This window comes from Ovis canadensis, chromosome 4 (assembly GCF_042477335.2).
Source record: "Ovis canadensis isolate MfBH-ARS-UI-01 breed Bighorn chromosome 4, ARS-UI_OviCan_v2, whole genome shotgun sequence".
NCBI classification, from domain to species: Eukaryota; Metazoa; Chordata; class Mammalia; order Artiodactyla; family Bovidae; genus Ovis; species Ovis canadensis.
Window position 1 is genome coordinate 94,128,014 of NC_091248.1, and position 13,037 is coordinate 94,141,050.

Genomic DNA, 13,037 nt, shown 5'->3' on the forward strand with positions numbered 1-13,037 from the left:
TTCGCATACATTATGAAATAAAATGATCACTGCAAGTCTAGTAACCATCTGTCTTCTTTTATGGCTGGTTTCTGTAAGTTAGCTTAAGGATTCTGAGATCCATCCAAGTAGTCGCATACACTAGTAGTTTGTGTCTTTTTATTGCTAAATAGTGTCCCATGGTAGAACTCTGCCACAGTGTGTTTATCCAGTCAACTGTCCATGAGGATTTGAGTTATTTCCTGTTTGAGGCTGTTATGAGAACAGCTATTACAAACATTTGCATTCAGATCTTTGTGTGGGCATAGCTTTTCATTTCACTTGAGTGTATCTCAGAATAGGAACAGCTGCCGCACATGATAGGTGTTTGGTTAAGTTTAGAAGAATCTGACGGACGGTTTTCCAAAATGGTTGCACCATTTTGTATTTCCACCAGAAGTATATGAGGGTTCTGATTTCTCCATATCTTTTCCAGTACTTGTTAATATTGCTATTTTTTTATAGACATCCTAGCTGGTATGTGCTGCTATCTCATCATAGTTTTACTTTGAATTTCCCTGATGACTAATGTGGTTGAGCACCTTTTCTTATGTTTGTTGACCATTTGATTACCCGTGTTGTCGGTTTCAGAAACAGAAGCTTTTTATAAAGAAGGTAAGTGCTAAATCACTTCAGTCACGTCCAACACTTTGTGACCCCATGGACTGTAGCTTGCCAGGCTCCTCTGTCCATAGGATTCTTCAGGTGAGAATACTGGAGTGGGTTGTCATGCCCTCCTCCAGGGTATCTTCCTGACCCAGGGATGGAACCCATACCTGTTTTGTCTCCTGCATTGGCAGGCGGGGTTTGTTTTTTTGTTTTTACCACTGAGCCACTGTGGAAGCCCTACGAAGAGTTGCCTACTATGAAATGTTTGTGGCCCCTTCCATGTCAAAAGATAAAGACAAAATTCCTCAAACTGGTGTTGAGAATGACTAGGATTTACTTAGTAGAATCAGCCTTAATGTTGTCACCTTACCCTCTTGGCCACATACTTTGGTCACAATTTGACTCTTCCCTATCAGATCATTTGTGGTCTTTCAGCAACCTCTTTTCCCTTTAGTGTTTTGTCTTAGGTTCAACTGTTTTTGTTGAAGATCACTAAGATCACCCAGATCACTAAGATCTGGTTGATTCATTCTCCATGATCCCTCCTCATCTTTGAGATGCCTGTTACTCGGATGATAATAATCACAGCCGCCTGGAGTAGCTACTGAGAAGTGCCATCCCAGTTCCCTCTTTTGGATTAAGGCTTTCATTCCCTAAAATATCTTTCATTCCCAGGAGCTGCCTTGTCTTTGTGGATTGTTGCATGTAGTGCAGGAAATATAAGATTGATACAAGGAATGAAAGGTTCTGCCTTCTTTTCCTTTATTCAACAAATATTTGAAGGGCTGTGTGGACTTAGAGCTTCCTGTGGGGTGAGCCATGGGCCAATGTTACAAATGCATTGGAGTTCACCTTTTTTCATTGCCCCATCCTGTACTACAAACCTCTGCTTCAGATTGTGTTTTCCTGGGTGTATTAGCTTCCAGTGGCTGCTGCAATACAAATGACCACAAACTTGGTGGCTTAAAGCAAGAGAAATTCATTCTCTTACTGTTCAGAAGGCCAGAAGCCCCAAGTCAAGTTTCTCGCAGGGTTAGTTCTTCTGGAGGGCACTTCGAATCCCGACCACACCTTCCCCCTTCTTTCTGGTGTTTGCCAGAAATCCTTGGCCTCCTCTGGCTTGTGGACCAATCACTCCAATCTCTGAAAATGTCATCCAGCCATTTCATCCTCTGTCATCCCCTTCTCCTCCTGCCCCCAATCCCTCCCAGCATCAGAGTCTTTTCCAATGAGTCAATTCTTCACATGAGGTGGCCAAAGTATTGGAGTTTCAGATTCAGCATCAGTCCTTCCAAGGAACACACAGGACTGATCTCCTTTAGAATGGACTTGTTGGATCTCCTTGCAGTCCAAGGGACTCTCAAAAGTCTTCTCCAACACCACAGTTCAAAAGCATCAATTCTTCAGTGCTCAGCTTTCTTCACAGTACAACTCTCACATCCATACATGACTACTGGAAAAACCATAACCTTGACTAGACGGACCTTAGTTACTAGCCAGCTAATGGTAGATCCAGCTCCCAAACCGCACTAAAAACATGTTCACTGAGGTCCCATCAGCAACTAGATCAGCTTCCCAGAGTAGCTGGTTAAATTGTAACCACTCATCAAAAAATATCTCAAAACTTATGAACACAACCTTATTTGGATAAAGGGTCTTTGCAGATATAATTAAGTTAAGGATCTTGAGATGAGATCACCCTAAACTGGGCTTCATTGGAGGCTTAGATGGTAAAGAATCTGCCTGCCATGTAGTAGACTGGGTTCAATCCCTGGGTAGGAAAGATTCCCCTAGAGAAGGAAATGACAGCCCATTCCAGTATTCTTGGCAAATCTCATGAGCAGAGGAGCCTGGTGGGCTACAGTCCTTGGGGTCACAAAGAGTCAGACGTGATTTAATGACTAAAACTTTCACTTTCTTTACACTAGATTACCCATGTGGACCTTAAACCCAATGAAAAGTGTTCTGCCAAAATCACTTAGGTGAAGTGATGACATCACCGACTCGATAGATGTGAATTTGAGTGAACTCCGGGAGTTGGTGATGGACAGGGAGGCCTGGCGTGCTGCAATTCATGGGGTTTCAAAGAGTTGGGCATGACTGAGCGACTGAAGTGAACTGAACTGAACTAGGATCCCATTACTGAAGGTGAGTGGAGTGTTGACCATCCCTGGCATGCAGTAGCGGAGTGATCAGTGTTTAAACTTTCACTGGCTGGGAAATGGGATTGGAGAAAATACACTAACAAATAACTCTTAAATGTATGGAAAGTGGTAAGCAAAAACCTATGGAACAAAATGGGGATATTATATTGGGGAAAAGCAATAAAATCCTGCTAGTGGTAAATTACCAATTTAAAGTGGAGTATGAGGACCATAGAGCCTCATTAGCTGCATAAAAAGACTCATGTAGTGTAGGTAGAGGGCAGAAAAAAGTTGAGGATATGTTCCAGGGCTTAATTAAAAGATTAATAGAGCTCCAGCGAAGACTGACTTCTTAACTTTGACAAGTTAGCTATGTCCAGGGACCCTGAGATTTGGAATAGTACATGCAAGTTGAACCACTCAAAATCTTGAATTATCCCAGATTCCCTAGACACTTTGGGCTCAGAGAAGTGGCTACTTCTCCCTGTCAGAGTTTAGATCTTCTTCCCTTGCCAGGAGGTAAAATAGAAGCTTTTGCCTAAAACTTCATAGTTTCTTCCTTTAAGACCTGCCCCATCTCCGTTTCAGGCTACCAGGAGAAACACTGGTGGTCAAAGTCACTCTTCAAAACACAATTAAGCTGGGGAAGTGCTGGATTCTCTAAAGATATAAAGGAACTATCCCTCCAGAGCGCTGTAAGACTAGCCCACACGTGCCAGCAGAAAGTTGGAGGGTGTGTACAGGTTGGATGTTGAGGGTGTTGGCTCCAAGAAGGTGAAGCATAAATCTGAACAAGGTGAGAGTTTCTCAGAATGGAAGCATTCTCCTATGATGCAGAGGCTTTGCTCCAGAAAGGAACCTAGGAAACAGTGCTAACACGTTGCCACCATGGTGCCCGAGGCTTGGAGAAAGCAGTGATCACACCAAGTGAAGTGGAAACCCTGGTCCTTTTGTCATATACATAGGCAGAAAGATCAAAAAGCTCCGAGAAATGGATGTGCTGGAGTAAGGTCAGAAAACCTGGCAGTCTACTTTGTTCCTCAGGACAATTTGGCGATTCATTCTCCAAAGTGATAAGGAAGGTAACAGTGAGAACAGTGCTGTCATTAATAAATAGTGCTGGTACATGTGGGTACAGACCTGAGAGCAATGGGATGGCAGGATCTTGACGTAACAGAGAAGCAGATTTGTCAGAAGCAAAGCAGCTGCTTGAGCATCCTCATGACATGGCGACTGGCTTGTGATAGAGCTTGATAGAATATGAAAAAGTGAATCTACTTTTTTAATAACCTAGTCTCCAATGTCACTTCTGCAGCATTCCATTGGTTAGGAGTGAATTATCCAGTCTGGTATGCATTCAAGGGGAGGGGAAATTAAGTTCACCTTTTTCAAGGAAGAGATGTTAAAAATTTTGTGAACATTTTTTAAAACAAGCTAAGGGACATTCTTAAGGAATTTGGTGCTTTTTATCACTGTAAACTCAAGAACCCGTGGCTGCAGAAATATGGTTCCCAAATGGAAATGCTTTTACCCAGAGACATTAAGCTTTAAGCCAGAGCTGTTGTCCAGTCACAGTTGGCCTTTGTGTTAGGAGACAAGCAGGCAAGGGAAGAAGTCAACAGTCTGGCTGGGAAAGTCAGCTTGGTTATGGATAGAGAAAGGGCTGCTGTTACTGAAGTAGGAGTTGGGGGTGGGGGTAAGAGTGAGCACATTCCCCACTGGGGCATTTCTTGATAGTTTTCTGCCGAACTGAGTTACTCAATGGACAAGTGTAGCAACTTGGCCTGGGGATCTGGGAGAAACCACTGGAGTGGAAGATGCTATCTAGGGGTCAAGGGAACATATAAGCATAGAGAAGAGAGCAATGAGCACCAGTGTAGATTCTCAAGACTAGATACTGAAGCAACATTCTCTTCCTGGTTAATTTTCCTTGGAAAAGCAGGATGCTGGAGGGGTTTACCAAGTTGGGATAAATATAGTGCATGGAGGAAGTACACCCAGTTGCAGAGTGGTGGACTGTGGGTAGAGTTGGGGTGAACCCCAGACACATAGCCCCTTCCAGACTGAGGCATGCATTCCTCCAGCTGCTGGAGTGCTGCCTGACGTGGCTGGCAGCCAAGTCTCTCTCTAGGAACAGCTCTGGGCTGAGAGAGCAGCCCTGCCCATGGCTATTACCTTATTCTGGGAGCAGCCTCCAGGTAAGGACTGGTTTGAAGGTACAAACTTGGCCCCCTTGCTTCAGTTTGGGACTTCTGGGAAGGGCCGTCCCAGCTCCTGAGCTCGCTGTGGCATCATCTGAGGTCCCGAGGCAACTTCATTGCCCTTCACCTCCTTCCCCTGCCCATCCCCTTTGTCCTTACTCCCTTCCAGCTGATGCTCTGAGTGCTTTCACCCATGTATCAGTAATACATCTCTCAGCTCTTGTTTTCTGGAGAACCTCATCAATGATGGGCTTCCCTGGTGGCTCAGCAGTAAAGTACTTGCCTGCAATGCAGAAGATCTGGGTTCAATCCTTGCGCTGGGATGATCCCCTGGGGAAGGAAATGGCAACCACTTCAGTATTCTTGCCTGGAGAATTCCATGGACAAAAGAGCCTGGTGGGCTACAGTCCATGGGATTGCAGAATAATCAGACACTACTGAGCAACTAACAACTCATCAATACCATGGTTTATGAAGTGGTCACTGCTCTAGCACCAGCTTTTCTGAGATCATCTCTCCAAACCTATTCAATGGCTATGACATAGCTACCCTTAGGATCCACATTATAAGGTGAGACATTTGGAAACATCTGTCTGAATTCGCAGATACAGTAAATGGCAGTTAACTTTCTACTCAGATCTTTCTTTGGAGCATGATGTCTTGGAGGCTACCTTTAAATTTTTCTTATTTCATGGTCCTGAGACTATGGTATTTACTTAGCAGAATTATTTGTCATATTCTGGGGTGCAGCTTCTAAATGACTTGTAGATATAACAGATATAGCAGTTTGCTGAAGTAACAACCAGCCCTGAAATCTCAATGGTTAACAAAAGCAAATATTGTTTTCTCATTCAGGTAATGTGTTGATAGCTCTGAATTGTCTGCCATGGCTTTCCAGGGTTAATGCTAAAGATTCTGCCCTTATTTGGGCATACTGTCAGCACAGAGGGAAAAGGGCAAGAGAGCCCATGGAAACTTGTGACGGGATAGATTCTACCTATTTTAATGTGTGGCAGAGACATTTTTTGCCAACAAAGGTCCATCTAGTCAAAGCTATGTTTTTTCCAGTCATCATGTATGGATGTGAGAATTGGACTATAAAGAAAGCTGAGTGCCGAAGAACTGATGTTTTTGAACTGTGGTGTTGGAGAAGACTCTTGAGTCTCTTAGACTGCAAGGAGATCAAACCAGTCCATCCTAAAGGAAATCAGTCCTGAATATTCATTGGAAGGACTGATACTGAAGCTGAAGCTCCAATACTTTGGCCACCTGATGCAAAGAACTGACTCATTTGAAAAGACCCAGATACTGGAAAAGATTGAGGGCAGGAGGAGAAGGTGGCAACAGGGGATGAGATGATTGGATGGCATCACTAACTCAATGGGCATGAATTTGAGAGAACTCCAAGAGATAATAAAGGACAGGGGCCTGGTGGGCTACAGTCCAAGGAGCCACAAAGAGTTGGAAAGGACTAAGTGACTGAACAACAGCAAGCACATTGCTCTGCAAGCCCAGGAAAGCAGCAGAGATATGAATCATTATCTTACAGGGAGAGGGGAAGAGATGCTTACAGACAATAATGCAATCTTACAACTCATAGCCATGCCAGGATTGTAGTGACTTAGTAATTAATTTTCACCAGCTAAATAATTTAAAATAAAATTTATTTACGCAATGCATTATGTAATATGTAATGAGGGATATTCCAAGTGCAGAGAAGAGATGGAGTTAAAAAAACCTGCTGTGGAGTTGGGTGATGACAAAGAGGAATGCTTTGGAGCTCTGCTAGACCAGACTTTGCGAGTTTGTAGGACTGCGGTCCTTCAGGTTGGGAACTCTTTTTGTGACCCCAAGAAATATCCTCCTGCCCCAGCTAGTCTTTGGAGGTGAAAGTGAAGGCAGGATCCCTGGGCTTGCCATCATGGAAGAATGGCAAAGAAGCACAGTCAAGGTTTTCATTTTGTAAGTGAGATTTTTGGTCTTGTATTTTTGATGTGAAAATAGTGATTTGAAAATACCTTTTTCCCCTGTGCTTTGCTTTCTGTCAAATTCAGTACCACCGAGACCCAAATGAACATGACTTGGCAAGCTGCCAAACTAAACACATCTCAGCCAAGTGCCTAATAATGGAAATGAACATGTGGTGGGAAAGCTTCTTATGGATGTTTCATGGAAATAAGCTTCTGATGAAGCTGCAAAAACAATCATTTCTTCCTTGCTCCTTAAATCTCAATGCATGAGATTAAATCCACCAGCTTGCTTTTGTTGTTGAGTTGGAAATTTTAATTCCAAATGGTTAGTTTTGACTAGTCATATTTTGAGGAGTTAAAAAAAGTTCATATCTTTCTTAGGGAAGTTCCTATATTATTTTTAAAAAAGTTCCAAAAGACAGGAATTTGTTTTTCAAAAGTGCATTATAAATAGCTTCAAATTTATTTAATGGGGCTTATAAGGTATCTGGGGGCTATTGTATGAAAATTATAAATAATTTAAATATTATTCACTTGCATTATATTATTCACTTTATTTGAAAAATAAAACCATCCACTTTACCATAAAAACTTCAGGGACCTGGAGTAAAGTTAGTGATATTTGCAAATTTTCTACTCCTTTGACTTAAATGCATCATGTCATTAACCTTTAGAAATGAACGTTTACAATTCTATGTACAATCTATATTCCTTCATACTGATGCATATTCTTTGTCTCAGATAGGTCTTTCTTATTTGGGACATACAAATTTATGAGTATTTACATGAACATAATCTGCATTTACTTTTGATAAAACCAGGAGCATGGTTCATGCCAGTCAGCTCCTTTTTTCTCTTTGCAGATATAATGTCTGTTTTATGTCCATGTGTGAACTGGCTGGAAATATATTTATTCAGAAATCAATCAAGATCGAGGAAATATTTTCAGAAATCTGTCACAAAGTCCAAAGTGTTTTAGCCTTTTGCCTTAAAAATAAATAAAAATGGACTCAAAAAAGGTCATTTTCTGAAGACTAGTTTGTTAAAAAGAAAATGGTCAGAAGAAATGAATTTCCAAAGTTTGCAAGCTTGGTCACTGGCAGAGGGGAAATTCTTTCTACTGGACAGACTTCTTTTACTTTTCTCCTATCACTAAGAGGTTATTCCATTCTTGGAGCTGCTTGGAACTTTCATTCATGAACCATGTTGAATTCAAGGAGCAAAGTCATGAAGGGTGATTCATATTCACAGTAACCTCTGTGCTCAGAAGGACCTACAGGGGTGGAAGGAGGTCACCAGACACTCGCTGGTGAAAATTTTGCTTAGGTCAATGTTTACATGTAAAGTTCACAAAAAAAGCATTTCAGATCTGGGTGGAGATGAGTCAGATTCAGAACTAAGAAACTGGTTATTTCTGAAACTACTCAGAGCCAAATGACAAGTAATATAGCAGTCTTGTTTTCTAGGATTTCACATAATGCCTCTTTTTAAATATTCCACACTGCATGATGCTTGAATAGTATTTACGCTCTTTGGTTTTATTACAGAATACAATTACACTCTTGATTTCCCCCAAGTCACACTTCAGTTCAGTAGCTTAATCGTGTCCGACTCGTTGTGACCCCATGAATTGCAGCACACCAGGCCTCCCTGTCCATCACCAACTTCCGGACTTTACCCAAACTTATGTCCATTGAGTCGGTGATGCCATCCAACCATCTCATCCTCCGTTGTCCCCTTCTCCTCCTGCCCTCAATCTTTCCCAGCATCAGGATCTTTTCAAATGAGTCACCTCTTCGCATCAGGTGGCCAAAGTATTGGAGTTTCAGCTTCAACATCAGTCCTTCCAATGAATATTCAGGACTGATTTCCTTTAGGATGGACTGGTCGGATCTCCTTGCAGTTCAACGGACTCTCAAGAGTCTTCTCCAACACCACAGTTCAAAACCATCAATTCTTTGGTGCTTAGCTTTCTTTATAGTCCAACTCTCACATCCAAACATGACTACTGGAAAAACCATAGCCTTAACTAGATGGACCTTCGTTGACAAAGAAATGTCTCTGATTTTAATACGCTGCCTAGGTTGGTCATAACTTTCCTTCCAAGGAATAAGCATCTTTTAATTTCATGGCTGCAATCCCCATCTGCAGTGATTCTGGAGCCCCGGAAAATAAAGTCTGACACTGTTTCCACGTCTATTTGCCATGAAGTGATGGGACTGGATGCCATGATCTTAGTTTTCTGAATGTTAAGCTTTAAGCCAACTTCTTCACTCTCCTCTTTCACTTTCATCAAAAGGCTTTTTAGATCCTCTTCACTTTCTGCCATAAGGGTGGTGTCATCTGCATATCTGAGGTTATGGATATTTCTCCCAGCAATCTTGACTCCAGCTTGTGCTTCTTCCAGCCCAGCGTTTCTCATGATGTACTCTGCATAGAAGTTAAATAAGCAGAGTGACAATATACAGCCTTGACGCACTCCTTTTCCTATTTGGAACCAGTCTGTTGTTCCATGTCCAGTTCCAGCTGTTACTTCCTGATCTGCATACAGATTTCTCAGGTCAGGTGGTCTGATATTCCCATCTCTTGAAGAATTTTCCACAGTTTATTGTGATCCACACAGTCAAAGGCTTTGGCATAGTCAATAAAGGAGATTTTTTTTCTGGAACTCTCTTGCTTTTTCGATGATTCAGCAAATGTTGGCAATTTGATCCCTGGTTCCGTCGCCTTTTCTAAAACCAGCTTGAACATCTGGAAGTTCACCGTTCATATATTGCTGAAGCCTGGCTTGGAGAATTTTGAGCATTACTGTACTAGCGTGTGAGATGGGTGCAATTGTGTGGTAGTTTGAGCATTTTTTGGCATTGCCTTGGAATGAAAATCGACCTTTTCCTGTCCTGTAGCCACTGCTGAGTTTTCCAAATTTGCTGGCATATTGAGTGCAGCACTTTCATAGCATCATCTTTCAGGATTTGAAATGGCTCAGGTGGAATTCCTTCACATCCACTGGCTTTGTTCATAGTGATGCTTTCTAAGGCCCACTTGACTTCACATTCCAGGATGTCTGGCTCTAGGTGAGTGATCACACCATTGTGATTATCTTGGTCATGAAGATCTTTTTTGTACAGTTCTTCTGTGTGTTCTTGCCACCTCTTAATATGTTCTACTTCTGTTAGGTCCATACCATTTTTGTCCTTTATTGAGCCCATCTTTGCATGAAATGTTCCCTTGGTATCTCTAATTTTCTTGAAGAGATCTCTAGTCTTTCCCATTCTGTTGTTTTCCTCTCTTTGTATCGATCACTGAGGAAGGCTTTCTTGTCTCTCTTCTTGCTATTCTTTGGAACTCTGCATTCAAATGGGTATATCTTTCCTTTTCTCCTTTGCTTTTCGCTTCTCTTCTTTTTCACAGCTATTTGTAAGGCCTCCTCAGATGGCCATCTTGCTTTTTTGCATTTTTTTTTTCTTGGGGATGGTCTTGATCCCTGTCTCCTGTCCAATGTCATGAACCTCCATCCATAGTTCATCAGGCACTCTGTCTATCAGATGTAGTCCCTTAAGTCTATTTCTGACTTCCACTGTATAATGGTAAGGGGTTTGTCTTAGGTTATACCTGAATGGTCTAGTGGTTTTCCCCCACTTTCTTCAATTTAAGTCTGAAGAAAGGCTCATGATGAATAAACAATTGTATTAGAGAGAATGAGAATGCAGGGAATGAGATGAAAGTCTTCCTTTAGAGGGTGACAGGATGACCAAATCTAAACCACAGAAAGGAATCAGCCATGGAGAGAATCCATGGATGCCTGATGTCCTAACAAGCATGCCTGATTGAGGGGACCAAGTGGGAGGGCTCTGAGATATTTAGGAACTTGGTGTGTTCTGGGAACAAAATGGATCCATTTTGACCTGAGTGTAGAGAGTGAGATGAGGTTGGTAAGAAGGTAGAGTCTCTTCCAAATGCAATGGGACATCTTGAAGAGGTTTACATAGGGGAGTGATGAGATCTGATTTTTATTAGAGCACAATCAGAATAACAACAAAAAAATCCAACAGTTATTGGCTTCAAATACATCCCTGAAATTGTTGGTATTTTACTCCCTACAATTTTCTCTTTGTCTCAGGGAACTCCTAGATATCTTTATATGTGCTCCTAAATTTCCAGTTTTGGGAAACTTCAGTTCTGTTCAGTCGCTCAGTCGGGTCCGACTCTTTGTGACCCCATGAATCGCAGCACGCCAGGCCTCCCTGTCCATCACCAACTCCCAGAGTTCACTCAAACTCACATCCATCGAGTCAGTGATGCCATCCAGCCATCTCATTCTCTGTTGTCCCCTTCTCCTCCTGCCCCCAATCCCTCCCAGCATCAGAGTCTTTTCCAATGAGTCAACTCTTCGCATGAGGTGGCCAAAGTACTAGAGTTTCAGCTTTAGCATCATTCCTTCCAAAGAAATCCCAGGGCTGATCTCCTTCAGAATGGACTGGTTGGATATCCTTGCGGTCCAAGGGACTCTCAAGAGTCTTCTCTAACACCACAGTTCAAAAGCATCAATTCTTTGGCACTCAGCCTTCTTCACAGTCCAACTCTCACATCCATACATGACCACAGGAAAAACCATAGCCTTGACTAGATGGACCTTAGTCGGCAAAGTAATGTCTCTGCTTTTGAATATGCTATCTAGGCTGGTCATAACTTTCCTTCCAAGGAGTAAGCGTCTTTTAATTTCATGGCTGCAATCACTAATGGAGCTCTCCTCCACCCTGACATTCTAACACTCATGGAAACCTCCCTGTTCATTGTAGATCCATCCCTCCTGGCTCAAGGTACTCTTGTCAGTGGGTTGATAGCATACTTTCTGAGAGAAGCTGATGCTGTACCTTGTTTCTATGGCATCACCTTTCTAATTGGCTTTATCTGTGTTCTTTTGCTACCTCCTCTTGTGCCCACAGGCAAGATAAAGGACATATACTCCTTCTGCTTGTGTTCAAATCTGTAAGGGTATGGGAGGCAGGTAGGACAGGCTGGTCTGGGAACCAGCCATAGATGGGGAAATATAATGAAGCACTATGGCAACAAGTTTTGTAACCACCTGTCCATAGCAGGTACAATGGGAGTGTACACTTCCCAGGCTTGTGGACAGGTGGAATCCGAGAGCACCTGTTTGAGTTCTTGGAATCCCAAGACTAGATATTAAGGATACTCTCAATCTAACTCGAGATTTCTGAATCAAAAACTACACCTGAGAACAGTTAATTTGCTTATGTTCCAGGAGTATATTGGGGGAGGCATTTGCAGGTGGTGCTAACAGATGTGCTTAAAGATGTATTCCTAGTTTTGACCAGACTAGAACTGCCCTGCTCAGCAGCCTTCTACACCCTTCTAAGGGAGGATCTGATTGTAGCAGGAGAAACCCTGTGACTCTCTGTAGGCTTGGAAAAACAGAATGAAAAGGGAGTGTTTGGATAGAGTTGCCTTAGGAAAAATTATTATAGGAAATTCGTGGAAAAACATTGCTTTCCAATTTCAGAGCTACTCAAAATATCAGCTAACTAAATATAGAACAGTGCTCACAATCTTGCAGGTCTTTAAGCCTGGCTGAAAAATGAGTGCTGAGGGGTGATGCCTTCTCTCTCTCTTTTCTGTTCTCCTTTTAATTTTTCTTTCCTAGGAAGCTTTGTAAGCTTAACTGAGGATGATCATCAAACAAGAATTTCAGTTGTTGTTCTAACACAAGTTCTTACTTAATTTGAAAAATGTGCTTGGTGTTAATGAAATTTCCCTCTGAAAAAAAAAAAAAGCTGACATGAAATAGGGGCCATTTCATACACTAAAGAGCTCACAAATGCATCTCTCAGGACATGTTTTAAAAAGCTTGTGAAAATCAAAAGAACACCATCATCATTCAATGTTCTCAGAATAAATTGTAGACGCCAAGGATTCTGTGTGACGGATTGTAAGATCTTGTTCTTTGTGTCTCCTAAAGAAGAATTTTATCTATAGAAGGAACTTGAGCCTGATGTAAAATAAAACTTCTCAACTGTAAATGATATGAGGCTTGAAATTCACTTCCTTTTTTTAACTGGAGTATGGTTGTTTTG